General features: G+C 36.5%; 1 protein-coding gene and 1 pseudogene across 1 annotated transcript in view; both read left to right on the top strand.

Annotated features, from left to right (window-relative positions):
- Il1rapl2 (interleukin 1 receptor accessory protein like 2) overlaps window positions 1–21,143 on the top strand; it is a 1,139,514-nt gene that overhangs the window by 536,438 nt on the left and 581,933 nt on the right. The gene's annotated exons all lie outside the window — the stretch shown is intronic.
- On the top strand, window positions 1,192–2,089 carry LOC138839257 (protein MEMO1-like; annotated as a pseudogene).

Genomic DNA, 21,143 nt, shown 5'->3' with positions numbered 1-21,143 from the left:
CTGACCAGTATGAGATTGAATCTGTGTAGTAGTAATTTACACTTCCCTGATGGCTGAAAATGTTGAACTTTCAATATATTTATTGGCAGATTGTCTTGTTTTAAAAATTGTGTTTTGGCTGGGAATGTGGCCTAGTGGTAGAGTGCCTGCCTAGTATGTATGAAGCCCCACAGTCTACTCCTCAGTACCACATAAAGAGAAAAAGCCAGAGGTGGCTCTGTTCCTCAAGTGATAGATTACTAGCCTTGGGCAAAAGAAGCTCAAGGACAGTGCCCCAGGCCCTGAGTTCAAGCCCCAAGTCTGGCCAAAACAAGCCTGTATTTTGTACAGCAAAGTAAACTATGACCAGAATGAAGAGACAATGTGAAGAATGGGAAAAAAATCTTTGCCACTCATCCAACAAGGGATTACTTTCCAGAATATATAAAAAGCTAAAAAAAATCCACCAGGCCAAGCACAGGTGTAATCCTAGCTACTCAAGAGGCTCAAGGTAAGACTGAGATTTGAGGCAAACCTGAGCAGAAAAGTTTGAAAGGTCATATCTCCTAAATAGCAAAAACTATAACTGGAGGTGTGCCTCAAGCATAAAGCCCTCAAAAACACAAGGCATTAAGGTCTGGGGAGGGAGAGGGAAAGAATAGGAGCAAGGTGGAGTGGGGCAAAGGCAGGAGAAAGTGGGTAGAGGGAAGAGGAGGAGGGAGAAGGGGAAAGAGGAGGTTGACAAGGACACAAGAGCCAGAGGGCAAGGCAGAGAAAGGGTGGGGACAGGGAGGGTGGGGGGCGGACCAGGGAGGGGTCTAGGAGGGGCAGAAAGGAGAGGGAAGAGGCAGAGGAGTGGGAACTAGAGAGAAGGGAGAGTGGAAGAAGCTGGGAGGGGAGGGCTGGGCCAGAAGGGGCGGGGCTTAGAAGAAGCAGAGCTAGGAGAGAACAGGGAGTGAAGTTCAGCAGCAGAAGTGCATCAGAACTCTGAGACCTTGTCTTCCTGTAGTCGCCCAATGCTGTCCTGGTCAGGGCTGCTGTTGCTACCTTCGCTGCCATTTCAACTTGAGCTTCAGCCTTCTCCTCTTCCTCCTTCTTGCTGGCTTCATCTCGTCTTCTGGAACTCTCATGCCACCACCATCACCTCTGCTGCTGCTCCTACTGTCATTACCCACCACCAGCACCTCCTGATTTATCCTTGCGCACCACAAAATGGCGTCGAACCACAGGATCTACCGAGAAGCCCATTATGCTGGTGACTGGTACTCAGCATCAGCATTGGAGCTGAATGCACAGCTAGAAGCTTGTTTTTCACAAGTACAGTCTACTAAAAGACCTGCTTAGAGCCATTATTGCACCCCATGCAGGATATTTGTACTGTGGATCTTGTGCTGCCCATGCTTACAAACAAGTGGATCCATCTATCACACGGAGAATTTTCAATTTTGGACCTTCTCATTATGTGTCCCTCTCTCGATGTGCACTTTCCAGAGCAGACATATATAGAACACCTCTCTATGACCTTCATGTTAACCAGAAGATTTACCAAGAGCTATGGGAGACAGAAATGTTTGAATGCATGTCCCTGAAGACAGATGAACAAGAACACAGTATTGAAATGCATTTACCTTACATTACTAAAGTCATGGAAAGCCATAAGGATGAGTTTACCATTATTCCTGTAATAGTTGGATCTCTCAGTGAGTCAAAAGAACAAAATTTCGGAAAACTCTTCAGTAAATATCTAGAGGATCCTAGAAATCTCTTCGTGGTTTCTTCTGATTTCTGCCATTGGGGTAAAAGGTTTCATTACTGTTACTAATGATCAATCTCAGGGGAGATTTATAGATCTATTGAATATCTAGATAAAATGGGTATGAATGCTATACAACAATTAGATCATCTATCTTTTAAAAATTACTTAAAGAAATACCATAATAATATATGTGGAAAATGTTGCATTGCAGTATTGTTAAATGCTGTCCAAGAACTCCAGAAAAATGGAATGGATATGAGCTTTTCATTTTTTAATTATACCCAGTCAGGCCAGTGTAGAAACTTCCAGGATAGCTCAGTGAGTTATGCAGCTGGGGTACTCACAATCCACTGAAGCTCTAAATCCCCAGGGATACCACCAGCACATATGGTGCTGTGGCCAGGGTCCCAGCTAGGCCTTTGCCAAGATACAAGTTTTGCTTTAAGGGAATCCAGAAGTGTCCAAATAATGCAACTTCCTACTTTTAATAGTGCATGAAGTCTTCTTGATTTGTTTATTAAAAAATATAGTTTTAGGCAATAAAAAGAAGGCTAGCATCAAAAAATAACTGTTTAAAAATGCCAAAGCCTAGTTGTGACAGTTTTTTCAAAGTAACTTGCAAAGCATTTACCATATGCTGAATATGCAATCTTTGTAGACTTGTGTTTATGTATTTTGTTTTCAGAGTAGTTTTGATTAAAAAAATGTTCTATAAGTATACATGGCAACTGATGTATAACCTTGTATTAAAACAAAACTCCCACCTAATGGTATGTTTTAAATGTGTTGATTTTATGTTATATGAATCTTCCTTTGTTAAAAATGAGTAGAAATAAAGCTGTTAAAGATTAAAAATGAATATAAACAATGTACACAATATATCTGTCAAAGAAGAAGAAAATGGTGTCATTTTCAGTTTTCTAGAATATAAATAAGTATGAAACTATTAGTTCCTCTTATGGTTCATAATCACTCATTTTTTGCATCTATATTTACTTCCTTGAAATCAGAAAGAAAAAATATAGAGTTTTAAATTTGGAAAGGATCTCAGAAATTGCATATGAGAAAACCAAGGGAAAGTGATTCTCTTAAGTTCCCAGAGCAAATCAAGAACCAGATATATACAACCACCATTGTCTCCTGAGTCTCAGTTCAAGTTTCTCTCCATTATACACAGCTAATTCTTAATTTTTTTTCCAGAATTCTTGCATGACTTCTGCTTACAAAGTATTTGTGCCATCAGCAATAAAGGAAAGGAAATATAATTTTTACTTAGGAAGGGAGAAAGGAAGGATGGACTTTTGATGGGCAATTTGTTTTTGTCACAGGCTTTGCTGAAAATGTTGGATGGGCCACTTTTAGAACTAGAAGAAATCTAATGTTCTCAGAGGTTACCTCTGATGTCAGCATGCACATTTCCAGTAGTGTGAGTACAAGAGCCATACATGGAACCCTTTTTATGCTAACCTTCTCTAGTCCTAGTTGACAGACTCAGCAGTTGTGAGTAAATTGCATTTGGCAGGGACTGGCTACAAGGCATCACGTGCTCCAATGAATGCAACTTTAGAAACAAAGCAAAGTAATATCCACTATCCTGGAATAAAGAAACATACAGTGAAAGACCCTTTCAGAATGCAAAATGCAGCCTATGATGGAATTATACAGAGGAAAAATCCTCATCTTGTGAAGAAAAAATTTTCCTATGTATTTTTTTTGTTGGTTTTGGGGCTTCAACTCTGGGCCTGGGTACTTTCCCTCAGCTCTTCAGCTCAAGGCTAGCACTCTACCACTTGAGCCACCATGCCACTTTCAGTTTTCTGGTGGTTAATTGGAGATAAAAGTCTCATGAACTTGCCTGCCAGGGCTGGCTTTGAACCATGATCCTCAGATCTCAGCCTCCTGAATAGCTAGGATTACAGGTATGAGCCATCAGTGCCCAGCCTATGTACTATTTTTCAGTGTCTAATTACAGTGATGTGTGGAAAGTAGCTGTCAAAAGGAATAATATTTCATTTAAAATTATTTTAGAATACAATTGAAGAAATTTAAGTATTTTGTTAGCAAGATACAACTACTCTTGACTGTAGTCATTTTAGTAAGAAGTTATTAGGAACATTTTTCACATGATTTTTCTATTTGTTGTTGTTTGCTTTTTGGAAACAACCATTTTAAAACAAATTGTAAGAAAGAGTATAGATGACAGAGGGTATGGTGTTCTCTTGTAGTTACAACTGTTCACACCAAAGAAACAGAAAACAGATGTTAACAGTATTAGCAATCCCTGGAAACTTGAAATATTGGAGGAAAAAAAAGGTCACTGTATTCTAAGAAACCAAGTCCACAGAATCCCTTTTAACTTTCTTAACTTACTTTTGCATCAAGCCAAGTGTCATGGAATGTCTATTTGCAGAATATATCCAACAATGGCAGAATATCCCCCAGATAAGTTAATTATCTGCTTTAAAAATGCTTCAAGTTTCTTGAATGTTTGATGATATTAGATAACATGGGTTGTTCCAAGGCATTTTAACAAGTAGCCCTACAACAACAATCTTCAGGAAACTATTTCTGACTCTTAATTAACTTATAAAGTTTCCTTGAACATTTATTTGGTTGTTGTTTTGAAACAGAATGATGGAAGGAAATTATATGGTAGATACTTAATGCATTCTTTCTGACTCTCTCTTTAGATGACATAAATTAATGGCTGGTCCCATTTTTCATGCTCCCATGCATGAAAATAAAGAAATTAAGATAGTTACACTATTTAACTATTATAAGACAAATTTATCTCTGATTAGAATTAACCAAAGCTTTCCAGCTCTGGTATCTATGAACTTTTCTTAGACTCCTCCTGGGCCAGTGAACTAATTCAAGCTCTGCCAAATGGAATTGTTGAAATTTTACAGATTCTAGCTTGAAACTTCATTGTCTGTATGTACTGTACTGAGAGAACACCCTTTCCTAAACCATAAGGGATTCTATTACCCAGCAGCCTTGGACAAGTTAAATTAGTCTGTAGACAATTTAACTACAGGAACACTTGCCTGTAGGAAAACCATTAATTTTGTTTAAAGTGAGTATATTACAATTGTTGGGGACTTTCCAAAAATTTTTGTTGCCACAGAAACTTGCTTTAAAAATGTTGAATAGTTGCGTGATTTTTCTTGTTCTTTTCTTAGCAAAAAGATCACAGGTAAAATCATGCAAGTATATAGATACTTAGCTATATTTTGCATAAACTTCTAATGGATTTCTTGGATAATTACAGTTGAACTTTTACACTTTAAAAATAAACAAGGCTACAAACTTATATTCTGGATGAATAATAATGTATCATGTAAAATTTTATTAAAATGTGAATGGCTGGCTCATGCTATAATCCTAGCTGTTTAAGAGACTGAGATAAAATCACAATGCAAAGCCATCCTAGGTAAGAAAGTTTGTGAGATTCTGATCTCCAATTAACCACCAAAAAGTCAGAACTGTAGCTGTGGCTCAGGTGGTAGAGCACTAGCAGTGAGAACAAAAGCACAGGAACACCACCCAGGCCGTGAGTTCAAGCACTTGGTCTGCCACACACACAAAGTTAAAAGGGAAGACCACACCTATACACCTGGTTCCTTGGGAGGGAGAAGTAGAAGAATTGAGGGTTTCAAAAATATTTTTATTATCAGTGGCACTGTAGCTCAAGTGGTAGAATGCTCGCCTTGAGCTGAGGGACAGCTCCCAGGCCTAGAGTTCAAGCCCACAACTGACCCCCCCAAAAAAAAGTATTTTTATTATCTTTAAGTAGTTGTATAAAACAATTGCTATTTAACAAAGCAATTTATGAATGTAGTGCATCTTGATCACTGTCATCCCTCTCAACATTCTCACCACCCTTCCCAAGCACCCTTTCCCGTACTTAATTTTAGGTTATATATTGCATTTCTTTTCCTTTTAACAAAGCAGTTTATGTGTACAATTCATCTTGATCTATACCCTAACTTCAACAACTTGACTGCCCTTTCCCTTATATTTCTCAATTCTATGATATATACAATGATTTCTTGCCTGCATTCTTTCCCCTTCCCTCCTTCTTTCTTCTATCCTTCTCCACTTGGCTCCACCTTACCCTTTTACAAGTACCCATTTCCTGATACTTTTTGGTTGGGCTTTGACTTAGTTAAAGAATTATACTATTTGTGCTCTCCATAGAGTCGACTTCACTTGAGTTAATTCATTTGTAACACGTTGCTTGCCTCATAATTTGTAAGAGAGATGAAGAAATGATCAATACTCTAGCCATAAAGGATATGTGAATCAAAACAACATTGAGATTCTACCTCACCCTAGTTAGAATGGCCATTATCTAGAAAACTAACTATAACAGATGCTGGAGGGGATGTGGCCAAAGGGGAATGCTACTACATTGTTGGTAGGAATGTAAACCAATCAACCAATCTGGAAAGCTGTGTGGAGGTTCCTCAAATAAATGAAGCATAGAGCTAAGCTATGACCGAGTAATACCACTCCTGTACATTTATCCAAATGGCCAAACTAAAGCTACCAGCACAATTATGTTTTTACCATAGTTAAGATATGGAGTCAGCCCATATGCCCCTCAATGAATAAATGGATCAAGAAAATGTGGTATATTCTCTCTCTCTCTTTCTCTTTCTCTCTCTCTCTCTCTCTCTCTCTCTCTCTCTCTCTCTCTCTCTCTCTCTCTCTCACACACACACACACACACACACACATTGCAATTCTACTAATACATAAAAAAAGAATGATAGTTTTCCATATGTAAGGAAATGGAATTACTTGGAAAAATTATATTACCAAAGTAAGCTATAATGTGCTTATCAATTAGAAAAATTCATGTTTGGTGCCAGTCCTGGAAAAGTGTTAGCAGGAACCAATCTCAAATAACAAGCAAGATGTGGTGGTTCTTATCTGAGATCCTGGCTGTTTGGGAAGTAAAGGATAAAAGGATTGTAGCCTACACCCCTTAAGCCTCCAAAAAACAGGGACAAAAAGCAGGAAACACTACCTGCAAAAAGAGCGTAGGTCATGGTTCAAATAGTAGAACACTTGCCTAGAAAATGTGAGAACCCTGAGTTCAAGCCCCATTTCTGCTGAAAAGAAGAGTGAATGGAAAAATAACCAAATAAGATAATTTAGAAAATATAAAGTATACAGTCTCACTGAATAGAAAATATTAGCTTGTATTTTTTGGAATATGAAATCATCAAATGCTCTATAAGTGTCTGAGTCCAAACTCAGTAAACACCTTTGCCAATGAAAGCATTGTCTCCAACCCAATTTGCTGTAAGGGAAATGTCTACAATAGATGGGTTCTGCCAACAGGTTTCCAGGTGCTGATAATGGCAGTAAGTAGCTTTTGAAGGACTTAGTTATGTTCATCTTTTATTTTCTTCTAAATAGTCCAAGGACTGCATTACAAGTTGATTTACAAAGATTTCTAGGCCTTACTAACAGCTAAATATAAGAAAGTTAATCTAAAGCCAGGTGTCTGACTAATCTGGCTTTGAACAGGAATCCTCAGGTCTCAGCCTATTGCATAGCTAGCTTTACAGTTGTGAGTTACCAGTGCATGACTCATTATCTTGATTTCAGATATTAAGAATGGCTATAGTTCTTTTTAATATCTATGATAACTTGTTTTACATAAATGTAAATTCAAAGTATAGAAATAATATTACCAAAAGGAATCTATACATTCAATTCATTCCCCATCAAATCCAGTGCCATTATTTAAAGAACTAGAAAAGCAATCCAAAAGTTCATATGGAAGCATAGAATACTCCAAATAACCAAAGAAAACTTTAGCAAAAACAGCAATTGAGGTATCATAATTGCAGACTTCAGACTATACTACAGAGCCGTAGTAAAAAGCTGGCGTGGTACTGGCACAAAACAGATCAAAAGACCAATGGAACACAGTAGAAGATCTACAAATAATTTCCCATATCTATAGCCATCTGATACTTGACAAAAGTGCCAAAACCATGTTGGAGAGAAGATAATCTCTTCAACAAATGGTGCTGGGATAAATAGATATTGAGTAGAAGACTAAAATAAGATTTATACCCTTTACAACAATCAATTCAAACTATATCAAGGATCACAGAGTAAGATCAGAAGCTTTGAAACTACTACATGACAACATTAAAAACACTTCAAGACCTAGGCACCAATGACTCACACTTGTAATCATAGTTACTCAGGAGGCTGAGATCTGAGAATCATAGTTTGAAACTAGCCAGAGCAAAACGTCTGTGAGACTCTTATCTCCAATCAAAGCACTTCCCCCTCCCTCCCTGTAAATAAAAAAGAAACTAGAAATGGAACTGTGGCTCAATTGGTAGGGCACTGGCCTTGGGCAAAAAAGTTCAAGGACAACATTCAGGCCCTGAGTTCAAACTATAGAAGAGAAGTAAAAAAATCAAGATACCGACATAGGTAGCCAATTTCTGCATAGAATTCTAATAGCTTAGAAAATAATAGCAAGAATTGATGAATGGGTTTACATCAAATCAATGATATCCTTCTGAACAGCAAGGAAAATAATTACCAGAGTAAAGAGAAAGACTACATAATTGGAGAAAATCTGCCAGCTAGACATATGAAAGGATTAATATCCAGAATATATGAAGAAATGAAAAAATAAGTAAATGAATATACTTTTTCAATTACTCAACATCACTGGCCATAAAGGAAATGGAAATGAAAATGAATATGGGTTTGTTATCCCATGAGAATGGCCATTATCAATTACACAAACCACAACAAATGCTGGTAGGATACAGGGAAAATGAATGCACATACATTGTTAGTGGGGATGTAAACTACCACCCTGAAGTGTTCACTAGAAAGAATTTATGTAAACATACAACAGAGATTCCTGTAACACCAAGTTTATTGTAGCATTATTCACAGTAGCGAAGCTATGGAAACTTAGGTACCCAACAAAGGATAATGGGTAAAGAAAATGTGGTACATAAATAATGGAACATTATTTGGCCATGAAAAAGACAGAAATTCTGTCATGTGCAAAAACCTGAATGAAATTGAACAGTGTCAGATTATGCAAAAATCAGACTCAGATAACTGTCAAGCCAGGCATGGTGGCTCACGTGTGGAATTCAGTTACTTGAGAGGCATAGATTGGGTAGTTTGTGGTTTGAAGCCACCACAATAAAGTTACCAAACTTCCATCTTAACAAGCAATTCAAGTACAGTATGTCATACCTATAATCCTAGTTATGTAGGAAAGATAAGAGGAAGATGAATGTGGTCAAAAACTAGCCCAGGCAAAAACTATGAGATGTTATCTGGAAAGATAACTGAAGCAAAAAGTGCTAGGGACATACTGACACTTCGGAGTGCTTTCCTAGCAAGCAAAGGCCCTGACTTCAAATCGTTGGTATGTATGAGACAAACGGACAGACAGACAGACAGAGACAGAGACAGACAGATCATGTTTTTTCTTATAAGAAGGATCTAAATTTTAACAAGACACTGGTAGCTCACACTTGTAATCCTAGCTACTCAGGAGGCTGAGATCTGAGTATTGAAGTTCAAAGCCATCCCAGCCTTAATATCCAAGTAACCATGAGAAAACCAGAAGTGGTGCTGTGACTCAAAGTGGAAGAGAGCTAGTCTTGAGCTGAAGAGCTCAGGGACAGCGCCCAAGTCAAGAGTTCAAGCTCCATGACTGACAAAAAAAATCTAAACTTTAATAAAAGTAGATGTAAAAGTAGGAGGGACATTATTTAGAATGAATGACTGACCAGTTTGGTTGGAATGTAACAAGAAAGAGGGTGATGGAGAGTGAATAAATATGATCAATGTGCAGTTTACAAAAATAACTTGACTGAAATGTGTTCATGCCTTAGTATTCCATGAAATTTAGAATTTGTGAACAATGAATTGGGTAAGTAGCTGAGGAACTATGTGAATGAAGTGTTGAAAGATTGGTCAGATTCCTCTTGCTTATATTTAAAGAAAAATCTAAGAATATTAGGGAACTTGTTTAAAGGTAATAGAGAAATGTTTATAATATTTTACAAATAAAGATAAACATTCATAAAGAATAAAAAGAGCCGGGGGCCAGTGGCTCACGCCTGTAATCCTAGCTACTCAGGAGTGTGAGATATGAGGATAGCGGTTCAAAGCCAGCCAGGGCACGAAAGTCTGTGAGACTCTTACCTCCAATAAACCACTAGAAAACTGGAAGTCCTGCTGTGGCTCAAGCAGTGGAGTGCTTGCCTTGAGCTGAAGAACACAAGCCCAGAGTTCAAGCCCCACAACCAAAAAAAAAAAAAAAAAAAGAATAAAAAGAGAGAAATAGCCTATCTAAACTTGAGGAAGAAAAAGTTTGTTGAGGAAACAGCATGAAAGATAGCAATAAGAATCTTGATTAGAGATTGATTTTATACAAAGATATCTTCATGAAACCATTATTTGCAGCCATTTCAGACCATGTCATTTGGTGAATGAATTCCTGTCATGCTTCATTACTATATATTTTCTCGTGTACTATTCACATCAAAATCACTATTCAAAATGTGATTAGGAAGTAAAAGATTATCTGAAAAGAATATGGTACTTTTCTCTTATATTCAAAGCCAGTAAAGTTCAATGTCACTTAAGAATAGATTGTCTGGTGGCTTAGCTACTCAGGAAGTTACTCAAGAAGTTGAGTTCTTGGGCTGGGAAGGTGGCTCAGTGGTAGAGCACTTGTCTTGCATGCCTGAGGCTCTGGGTTCGATTCCTCAGCACCACATAAGCAAAAAGAAAAAAGCCAGAAGTGGTGCTGTGGCTCAAGTGGTAGAGCGCTAGCCTTGAGCTGAAAAGCTGAGGGACAGCGCCCAGGCCCAGACTTCAGGCCCACGACTGGACCCAAAAAAAAAAAGAAGTTGAGTTCTGAGGATCATGGTTTGAAGCCAGCTTCAGTGAGATTCTTATCTCCAATTAACCACCAAGAAGCTGAAAGTGGAGCTGTTGCTTAAATGGTAGGGTGCTAAATTTGAGCAAAAAAAAAAAAAATCTCAGGAACAGCAGCCAGGCCTTTGAGTTCAAAGGCCTTTGAGTGCATGACTGGTGCACATACACGTACATATACACACATATATACACATACATACACAGAGAAAGAAAATAGATTGTTTAATTGTTTGTGGGAACCAGTGGATTTGATCAGAGATGTGGTAGGAAGACTGATACACCCAACATTTTGATTTAGGTTTAGAAAGTTTTGTGTGGAAGATGCTATAGAAATATGTTTCCTAAATTCTCAAAGTTAGTAAAATAGTAGAAAGTCTTTCACTTTAATCTTCTAAAGTAAACCTATTAGTGTTACTCAAATAGACACAATTAGATACATACCTAATTGTTTGTAGCCTGGTAACTGTGCCATTTATCCTACCAAGATTACAATGCTCAGAAGTCATACCAAAGATTAGTAATTCAAGAATACCACTAGAGAAAGGAGCCAAAGCTTAAGGCTTTTGGTTGAAATTATTAACATCATTTTAGATATGTCAAGTACAGTGACCCACTTTCTACCTTCCAGAACTTTGCATAGGTATAAGGAAACTCCTCTTTTAAATTGTATCTGTTAATTTTTTCCTGGTAGGCTTCACAAACAATATTGGGCCCAGAAACGTAAGAATTTACTAAAGTGGAAATTTCAAGAAACTCATGCAAGATGACTAAGTTCTCAGACGCTGGTAGAGTCACAATGGCCTATGTGTGTTGTGATCTAGTCATGAAGATATTTGAAGCCATACAATGGTGGCTCAGGCCTGTAACCTTAGCTATTCAGGAGGCTGATATCTGAGGATTGTGGTTTTAAGCCAATCTGGACAGAAAAGTCCTTGAGATTCCTATATCCAATTAGTTACCAAAAAACTAGGAGTCACCCAAATAGTAGAGAGCCAGCCTTGAGCAGAAAAGAACAACACACAGTCAAGAGTTCAAGCCCTAGTACCAGTATCGTAAACAAAATAAAAGAGCAGCTGATATATCAGGTAGTATTAAACTGATCATCTGATTTGAATATGGTAGTCTAGAATCAGAAAGTTACCAAAGATCAGGATCCTCAGTCAAATAATTAAAGGAAGACAAAAGTGAAAAGACTGGCCCTAAGCTGGAGAGGTGAAAACAGAAAAAGCCCTGGCAGCTATTTTCCTTTGTTCTTATTTCAGAGGCAGCTGATAGCCCAGGCTATGTAACCAATTGACTATGTTCACCAGTGTCCAAGTAAATTGAGAACAATCTGTGAGGGTTAAAAGTACTCCAAAGCAGTGGCTCATTTGAATTGTGTGAAGAGACCAGCTATTTCTTTATGCTTCCTCAGCATTGTGAGTGCATTTCAGAATATCAAGTTAGTCAAATAAAAAAAGAAAAAAAACATTTTACAAAAGCCTAAAACCTCTATGGACTTACAATTTCTGTTGTTCTTTGGAAATATATATTGCTTTTCATTTCTCCAGATTTGGTGTTTATATGATAGCTGACTATTTCTGTTTGGGAAATTGCATGCACAGATAGCTATTCCCTTGCCAGCAGAGATGTGTGATGCTGTTACGAAATGCCCATCATGTGAAATCTCTCAAAACCCACATGGTGCACAACCCTAATAAAATCAAATGCAGAAACTATAATGAGAGGGTGCTTCTATTTTTCTCATTCTTATCTAAAACCATGTACATTTCAAAATAGGTACTTTTGGAGGTGAGTTACTGATATGTTGGTTGGTCAGGCCAACATATTGGAGACAGGTCCCATGGAGATGAGAAAACTGCAGAAAAATCAGTCTCAGTGCAGTTGTTCCAACTCATAAGATACACTTTGACCTGTGATATAGCCAAGTTTTTGGCTACAAGTTCTGCATAACAGGGTTCGGTTGTCTTTTGCCCAGTACAATAAATCAAACTTGAGCACACGTCTCCTGAAAGAACTTAGGCCAAGTTTAAAAGAAATAAGGGAACAAGTAAGAAGGATATGAATACAAATTGAGTTATATCAGTGTATGTCTTAGAGTTTGTTTTAAGGAACAGAAATCCTTACCAGTTCAGCTGAGTAAAGAGAAATGTGTTTCATGGATTGAGGAAGTGATATGGAACCTCATCCTGTGGGCCCTTGTATATTGTCAGACAGACAGCTCATCTCATCCATCTCTTGCTTTCTATGACCATGCAATTTGTCATGTCTGCTTCTTTCTGTAATGCTGCTTCATCTGGCATTCTGCAGAATGGGTTTCCCTACTTATAATTTCCCTATCCCTCCAGTGAAGCTGGGGCTTAAGGTTGTTGTCCCATTTATTCTGACCTTAAATGATTTTGTTCTTTTGAAGGAAATTAAAGTGAGTTTTGCCATGTGTGTCCATCCATGCAGAAATGGCTGGGAAAGGTGCTGACAATGAATGTACAGCTGTGAGCAATGAGTTTCAAGTAGAAGGGTTAGATGGGTAAATTAGTTACTGTGTATGGATAAACTGACCCAAGTATCAGATCCAACCATTACTGTAATAATGATGATGACAATTGACTGCTATAATTCATTTACCTTGAGCCATGAAAACAGCTTGCCTTTATGAGACCCTTTCAAGCATATTTCATAAAGTATAATTTAACCTTCTCAACAACTGTATCGAATGGAGATTATTATTATTATCACAGTTTTGAGAGGAGCATTTAGACACAAAAATCTGAAGTGACTTGCTCAAGGTCACATATATGTTTAGTGGCAAAGACTCAAACATAGTCAGTGTGATTCTAGAGCCTGTGCTCTGTGATTCTCTGTTGCTGATTCTGACATTATCACAATGGATTAGAAAAAATAGTTTGTTTAAACCAGCCAAGCACTATAAGTATGTCATATGTATATTCAAAGGCTCCGGTGTCCTCATATAGGAAGAAAAGTATTAGAATCTCAGGAAATATCTGTGTCTCAGTGTAGGCAAAAAGAGAAGAATTACTCTCTCGTTTGAGTTATTCTAGTAATTTCACATAAATGAAATAACCTTTAAATAGTCGTGATCAGAGACTTACTCATTTGTCTCTCTGCCTTAATATTTATTTGAATTCAAATCAATTCTGCCTTTTAGCAAAAATCAAGATCAAGATCCGGCACTTTGGAGCAGAAGGCAAAGCTGTTGTGTGTGATGTTACTGCCCTCTTCCCAAGCTGCCACTTTATTGCTCTTCTGGGAATCCAGTTAAATTACAGCTGCTGATATATTGTGCACTGTGGATCTAAATTCTGGCTTTGACCAAGTCAAGGGCTGGTTTCTTTGGGCAGTATTTCACTTCCTGTTTTATCTGTGCTGTCACCTAAATTTAGCACTTAGACTATACTCCCCAATGTCTTAAGAAGTTTTAAATTATTTTCTAGTGATGCATACCATGTCCATGCAGAATTGCATATGACAGATTTGCAGTAAAATCCCAGAGCTCTCCAATTCCTTTTTAAATAAATTAGACCAGCAACTCCCACATATTTGACTTTGGGATGAGTTGTAAGGTGACATATTTCTAACAAAACTGATTGAGATCTCTTTGTTCTGTTTTTTTTTTCTTCATCATTTTCCGGAAAGCAAAACATGGTTGTTTTCTTAGGAACTATACAAAATGTCAAATACCCTTCTCCCTAATTTTAGGAAGGATAGATGTGGACAGAATTATAACACTATTCTAAACTGAAGAATCTTGAATACGACATAAATTCAAATTCTACACCTTTAAAAAATATGGGCTTCAACAAGAGTCAACTGTAATTGGTAGAACAGCGTGACCTATTAATTCATAGATAAAAATGATTCAATTAAAGTGAAATATAAATATTGAAGGTAACGTAAAACCAAATGAAGCACACCACTGAATTTATGTGCAAATAAATTCGCTGAATAGAGCTCTCCAGTACATACAAAGTCCATATGCTGTCTTGGTAATGCTATAATTAAGTCAGAGAGTCATGTCATATTGGCCTTTTCCATCTGCTCCATGATCTGTTAAGGGACCCATTCAAACAGAATGACAGCTGACCTCAAAATGATACATTCTGCTACTGCTCATTTTAACAGAGCTGCTGGCTATGCATATTTTGTTTTCATTTCTACTGGCTTATGAGTGGTTTTCCATTAAATCAAGTAAATTGGAGCTTGTGGTTTTCTATTAAATGGGTTTATTAAAACCACTTATTTTAATTTCTGAATTTTCTTTATAAGGAATGAATATATTAGGACTTCTTATTTTGTTTTATAAATTGAAAAGGGATTTTTAAAAAAGAAAGTAATTGACAGTACCAAACTAGAGCGTATCTCCTCTTTTCCTTTTTAATTTTTGGTATGTAAAAAAGGTAGGTGGCTAATGTTTAAATTCCCAGAATATTATATGTGTGTGTGTGTGTGTGTGTGTGTGTGTGTGTGTGTGTGTGTGTGTGTGTATGTGCTTATATTTGTATATATGCAACTGACATAAGAGACATGTGAAAGAGGAACTAATATTTATAATACTAATTGATTTCATTTATTCTGCTTCCCTTGTGCACACCACACTGTCATTCCTGCCACTATCTTAATGCTGCTGTTTCCAATAACACTCTGAAAAGTCATTTTAAAGGCAGGGGATGTGGAGCACAGATGTGTCAGGTGTAAAGGCTCTCATCCTCAGAGACATTCAAATTGGCTAAAGGAAGCCCCACCGAATGGTGTAGCTGAAAATCCAACGTTTGTCCATCTGTTTGAATCCAGGTTACCTTGTGACAGTCTATTTAATTTCTCATCCCTGGAGTGTCTCTAACTCAGCAGTGCACATCGATTTCTTTTCTTAGAATGGCATAAGGGGAAAATTAGTAACCCTTGGAACAAGGGTAATCTTTGAAAGATTAGCTATTCCTTTTGTTTTGAACAAACACGTTCTAGCAGGAAGGTTTGCTTTAGTCAAACTCCCAAGTTCTTGGAGGGAATTTTAAATGATTCTATTTTGGCTTTGGAGGATAAAGGAGGAGAGAAAAAGAAGTTCTACTTAAAAACAGAGTGTTTGGAAAACAGTTTTAAAATGTATATGAATTGTAAAACTTGTAAAATAAATTCTGAGCTATAGCCAGAGACCAGGAATTACTCAGAATAATGGAAAAAGCTAGAGAATTACAAAAGGTGATAATCAGGCAATGCTCTCTGGGGAAGCATGACCCTGGCATAGTGGTTTCTAAATGAATTCAGGGAACCTAATTAGTCTATATGGAAACTATCACCTAATACATTCAAGTATTATTCACAAGTAAAAGCAGAAAACAGATTCCTTAGCAAAAACACCTTTGAGAAACAGAGTATGGGTGGATGGGTGAGTGGGTGGGTGAGTGCCCAAGTGCACAAACACGCACACAAAAGTAGTTAAATCTACAATGGGCAGAAATCACATCATTAATTTCTGTAGTTGGGATTCACTTATTGAAAAATCTAATAAGTCCTTGGCACTGTTTTAGATTTAGGGGATATGTTAGTGAGCAAAAGTAAGCCCAGGCTCCTATAATATTATATTTCAGTGTGGAGGAGTGTTGGAAAGGGAGGGAAGCAGATAGTAAGCAAAACTGTTATCTGTTATGCACAGGACCCAGGACCCATTAATTCCCCTTGCATTTGAATGTTGCTTAAAAGATAAACATTTATAAAGTTTTCTGAAATGTGCAAACTTTAAACCTAAGAGCATCCTGATGAATCAAAAATGAAAAGCCTATGATAGTCATTTACTTTGAATTTTTTTCTCTCATTGTCCTCATGTTCACATCATATTACACTGTCATGGGCTAAGAATTAGATGGGATTAATTTAGGCCCAATTACCTTTGCCTGGGGTACTTAGGACCCATTAGAGAAAAAAAATATAATTCAAAAAAATAGAGAAACAAGAAGCTGAGACAGAAAAGATTGAAGTGCAAGGCAGAGGATAAGGAGAAATCTCTCAGAAAAACTTTATTAGTAAGATCATATGTAAGTATTTATTTTCATATTGAGGCAGTACCCAAGTAACTTGGTGAGGGTCCCATGTGAAGAAGGCATTATAGTTGAAAATTCAGTTCTTTTGAGCCATCTAGCTTTGATTTTTCTCATCCTCTTACCTGAATTAGTTATTATACAAATGTAAGTGATGAGTCACAAGCATATTTTCTTCACTACTGGAAAAAGAATGGATCAAACATCCTCTTTCCCATATGATCAGTGAGGCATCAGAGTAATTGGTGAAATGATGATCTGAAGCTTCTAGACCTGTAGAACAAAGAGCATATTAAATGCGATTTCTTTGTAGATGCTGATATAAGAGGTAAAGTAAAGAGGCTTATTTAAATACATGTTTAAATATTCAAAGCTACATGTGTTGGTATGTAAGTGAACTGGTATTTCTTTTCCCTTCAGCGACCTTGAGATAGGGCTACATTTATCAAAGTTCTCATTTTATCTTCCTCTACATTCAGCCTTCAAAACATATAGGCTTTTAAACAAAGACCCTACATGACTGTAATCTACATATCTGTTTTTGGGCCTCTCTCAAGAAGATTTAAAGATAAGTAGCCTTAAACTTGGCCTCTATCCCTGTGATGATGGTTTATAAATTGTTTATAAATGTGGAGGTAGCAAACTTTCAGCAACTTCCCCCCAATTAATCAGATATGTAAATGTAGATTCCTCAGGAAGGCTTAAAGTTTTATTTTTAGGTCACAACCTTGACTTCCCAACATTTGTAAATTGGCTCACAACAGCTTTGACACTGCTGAAATGCATAACCAGTCTTTATCCTCTGTACTACAAAGTTTCTAAGCCACCAATAGCCAATCCTCACCAATCTACTGTCCCTTATCATGCTCCCATAAAAACAATGATTAAAAACAAAACAAAACAAAACAAGCTTGATTGTGATAATTGGTAGAATGTGTTACAGGCAATTGGGTTTTTGTTTTGTGTGTGTGCTGGTCCTGGGGCATGAACTCAGGGTCTGAGTGCTGTCCTTTAACTTTTTCACTCAAGGCTGGCACTCTACCACTTGAGCCACAGCATCTCCACTTTGGGCTTTTGGGTGGTTAATTAAACATTGGCAATTTAAGATTGGTGGTTAATTGAAATTTCATGGGCTTTCCTGCCCTAACTGGCTGTGAATGATGATCTTGAAATCTTAGACTTCCCAGTAGCACCTGGCCAGCAGTTTTGAGAAATGGAAACAAAAAACAAACGTGCAATCTTTCAACTGGGGGAAAATATACATGTGTACATGATTTTGCCCGCATTTTCAGGGGTTTTATAGAGTCATAAATCCAGAAGTCTCTGACTACCAAATCTCACTGTCAAGATTATAAGATCCACAAAGTCATTTAAGTAAATTTCATGCTTATTATAATATTGTAAGTCATTCTATTAAGAAATGTCTCACTGGGCATTAGTGACTCATGTCTGTAATGCTTGCTACTTAGGAAGTTGGGATCTGAGGATTGTGGTTCAAAGCTAGCCAGGGGAAGAAGGTCTGTGAGACTTTTTTTCTCCAAATAACTACCAGAAAACTGGAAATGCTGCTGTGGCTCAAAGTGGATAGAGCAGTAGCCTTGAGCAAAAAGAGTTAAGGGACAGTGCCCAGGACCTGAGTTCAAGCCCTACAAGCAACAACAACAACAAAAAAAAACAGAGAAATGTCTCTTTGAATTTTTATTTGAGCCTTTTCACCTGATTTGAATGATTTGATTGTTCATTGAATTGATTATTATTCCTGAATCATAAAATTATGAATTGTATTGTCTGCCTACATGTCTTCCTTTTCCTATTTTACTTAAACAGGATCACTTTTAGGTACTCTATACCTTACATTTCTCAAAATATAATTTGAATATTATTTGATTCACTGGCACTTATTTTGTGTATGGTAGTTTTTTTTAATACCAGCTGCTTGTTGACTTCTAGACATTTAGAAAGAGTATACTGTTCATTAAACTCAAATATAGTTTTTAATTAAAGTTACAATGACTAATAGAATAAATTCCATGAGATAAGTGTTGTGCCTGTTTAGTTTCCATTATATTTATTCTTATAGTTTACCACAGTGCCTAGTAGACTTAAGGTGCTGCAGAAATGTGTGTTGAATGTTTAACAAGCCACTAAAGCTTGTACATTAGAAAAAGCCTAATATTTTGCAAAATCATTTAATAATGTTATTGCTGTAACCTCCTTAAATGTTCATCCATTTATCTCCAGTCCTGTGCTAATTGTTTACTAATTCTGGATGAATGGTGATTTTAGTGACAGGTTTCCCAGGGGAGGAATGCCGGTCAAAAATGACAACATAGTTTTTAAGAATAGTTTTATTTCATTCAAGCACAGAAAATGCTAGCTAAATTAATGAAAATGATTTCCAAATAGAAGTTCTTTGATTTGTTTAAGATACAGATAATGATAATTGGTTATTACTTTTGTCTCCTTTCATATTTACAAAGTACTTGCAGTCAGTTCTCTCAAGTAGCATAAATATAGTCTTGAAAAGTAGAATTTCAGAAGTAGAAAAGACCTTAGGAACATTGTAGTTCAAACTTCCATAGCACTAGAAAATCCTGTTGACAATACCCTCTACAGTGACTGAACACACTAGTATTGTAAGCTTTCTATTTCATTATTGAAAGTTCTTCCTAAGAACTAACTCAAACCTTGTCTCCCTGTAATTTTCCTGTATTCAATCCTAGTTAAGCCTCTGTAGTGAGACAGAATAGCTTTACTTTCTCTCCTTTGTGAAGGTGCCTCTTGTATTTAAAGACTTCAAATAAATGTCACAGGCCTGCCTATTGGCCCAGCATGTGGCAGTAAACAAGTCTACTTTTACTCAGTGCTTGGGAAAATAGAAGTAAGGAATCAGCTAAACGAACTTATTTGGAGACTAGAAATTACATTCACAGTTTTCTCACTGATCTTCCCCTCTCTAGAGAATCAGCATCTATATGGCTCATTGATCATGACCATGCAACCATGGAATCATGCCAGCAAGCAAGTCTGCATATATATGCTAATAACCAGAAACTACTTATATAATTTGTTCCCAACATATACTGAAAAGCAAACTTTAACAAGTTTCCATTCTGAATAGCTGTAAGTTAAAAGGTTCTGTTTTATTTATTTATTTATTATTTCAATATGCATTGAATAAGATCCTAATTGACCATTTACTAAAGAGGTGGAATAATTTTTTAGTGCTTGGAGATGAATTAATATGGTCAGAAAGTTTAGTTGTAGAAGATTTTTTATCTCTTCCTCTCTTCATCTATAGTTTTCTTAGGTCTGCAAGGTTTATGCTGTGATTTAGATGTCAACTGTATTAATTTTCTATTTCCTCAATAACAAATACATGGTTTCAGTGTTGTTCTGAAGTAGATGAGGAATTACCGCATCAGTTAAAACTTCATCTTTCCTCTTGTTTTGTCTCAAGAAAAAAAATTGAGTCTGGTTATTTTCATCTCGTTTTTACATTTGTGCTATAGAAACTCTCAAAAGACAAAGCAAGGAAAGAAATTTAACTAGTAGATGCATTTGAGTAGATGTCAGATAAGGATAGGCATAAAGTAAAAGTATAAAGTATTAAGAAATTTTTTCCTAACAAAGTAAAAGTATAAAGTATTAAGAAATTTTTTCCTAACAGTCTTAATATTTGACAAACTTGGAGATAGGATTTTATTCCAGCAGAACTACATTTATAACTACCTTTTCAAAAACTAACAGCCAAACATTCCTTCATTTTATATATATATATATATATATGTATATACATATATATGTATGTGTATAGATACGTGTATATATACATGTGTACATACATACATATACACATGTGTATATATACTCATATGTATGTATATATACACATATATGTATATGTGTGTATATATGTGTATATATATGCATATATATGTATAGAGAGACAGAGACAGAGAGTTTTTTTTAATTTTAATTTTATTTTTTTGTGAACATAAAGAGTTTTGTTTTTTTTGATGCCTGTCCTGCGGCTTCAACTTAGGGCCTGGGTACTGTCTCTGAGGCTCTTTTGCTCAAGGCTAGAACTCTACAACTTGAGACACAGTGCCATTTCTGGCTTTTTCCTTATATGTGGTACTGAGGAATCAAACCCAGGGCTTCATGCATGCTAGGCCAGCACTCTACCACTGAACAACCTTTCCAGCCTAGCTTCATTATATTTTTAAGGTTTATTTATTCATGCTCTCTCTTGGCTTTTTTACTCATGTCTTTTTAAATAAGTTGTGTGATAGAGGACCATCAGTGGATAATTTGAGCATGAGTCAAAATTGTACATAGTGATTTTGAAGGAATATATATATATATATATATATATATATATATATATGATTGGAAAAAAC

The sequence above is a fragment of the Dipodomys merriami genome, unplaced genomic scaffold, assembly GCF_024711535.1.
Source record: "Dipodomys merriami isolate MVZ:Mamm:240054 unplaced genomic scaffold, mDipMer1.0.p SCAF_3, whole genome shotgun sequence".
In the NCBI taxonomy this organism is placed as follows: domain Eukaryota; kingdom Metazoa; phylum Chordata; class Mammalia; order Rodentia; family Heteromyidae; genus Dipodomys; species Dipodomys merriami.
This window is presented reverse-complemented; position numbering and strand designations above follow the sequence as displayed.